This window comes from Gekko japonicus, unplaced genomic scaffold, assembly GCF_001447785.1.
Source record: "Gekko japonicus isolate JY-2015 unplaced genomic scaffold, Gekko_japonicus_V1.1 scaffold2237, whole genome shotgun sequence".
In the NCBI taxonomy this organism is placed as follows: Eukaryota; Metazoa; Chordata; class Lepidosauria; order Squamata; family Gekkonidae; genus Gekko; species Gekko japonicus.
The window spans coordinates 144,823-145,994 of NW_015174906.1; the positions used below are offsets into that span (position 1 = coordinate 144,823).

The 1,172-nt window shown below is 51.7% G+C and overlaps 1 protein-coding gene across 1 annotated transcript in view; it reads right to left on the reverse strand.

Moving 5' to 3' along the window:
- The window catches only part of HPX (hemopexin), an 18,857-nt gene that overhangs the window by 17,028 nt on the left and 657 nt on the right, over positions 1 to 1,172 (reverse strand). The gene's annotated exons all lie outside the window — the stretch shown is intronic.

Consider the following 1,172-nt stretch of genomic DNA (forward strand, 5'->3'; position numbering starts at 1 on the left):
AGGAACTGGCTGGTGCATGTGAGAGATGGGAGGCTGGACTGGAGGGACCCTCCCTGTTCTGACCCGGCAGGGCTCTTCTGAGGTTCCTATCAGGGGAAGGCCTCGGCCTCTCTGCCCTGTTGCTGGCCCTCCAGAGGAACTGGCTGGCCACTGTATGAGACGGGAGGCTGGAGTAGATGGACCCTCCCTGGTCTGACCCAGCAGGGCTCTTTTTCTTATGTTCATATAGGCCTTTACAGAGCTCACCAGTGCTGTCAACAGGCATTCCACTGTTGGACTTGTTTGTATCCTACCCTTTCATCCCGATGCTGAGGATGGTCTCCCAACAACCCTCTACATGAGAACATAAGAGAGAAGCCAATGTTGGATCAGGCCAGTGGCCCATCCCGTCCAACACCCTGCGTCACACAGTGGCCAAAAATACCAGGTGCCCTCAGGAGGTCCAGCAGTGGAGCCAGAACTCCAGAAGCCCTCCACCTGTTGCTCCCTGCCAAGCACTGAGAAGACATAGCATCACTTGCCCCAGACGGAGAGTTCCCATCTATCCCTTGTGGCTAATAGCTACCGATGGACCTCTGCTCCATATGCTTATCTAGTTCCCTTTTGAAGCCGTCCATGCTTGTAGCCGCCACCACTTCCTGTGGCAGTGAATTCCAAGTGTTAATCACTCTTTGGGTGAAGAAGGACTTCCTTTTATCCGTTCTAACCCAACCGCTCAGCAGTTTCATGGAGTGCCCACAAGGAGTTCTTGTACTGTGAGAAAGGGAGAAAAGTCCTTCTTTCTCGACCTGCTCTATCCCATGTCTCTGAGGAGAGCATGGGTTTTTTCCTTTTGGCACGATGTCTCTGGTGATTTTGTGTTTCTATGGTTCCTTTCCACTTCAGTATACACCTGAACACCAACTCTTTGTACAAGACTGGGTGATGAGTGACTGTTTGCAAGCCACTGTACATTTGTGTCAGCCCCCCACCCCCCCACCGGTCTCAGGCGGCCACCACACATTTTACATAAATTACCAATTGTTTTAAATTAGCTGTTGTAGATTTTCCGGGTTGTCTGGCCGTGGTCTGGGCACTGTAGGACCTGACGTTTTGCCAGCAGCTGTGACTGGCATCCTAAGAGGTATAACACGGAAAGAAGGTGTCCTCTCTGTGTCAGTGTGAGAAGAAAA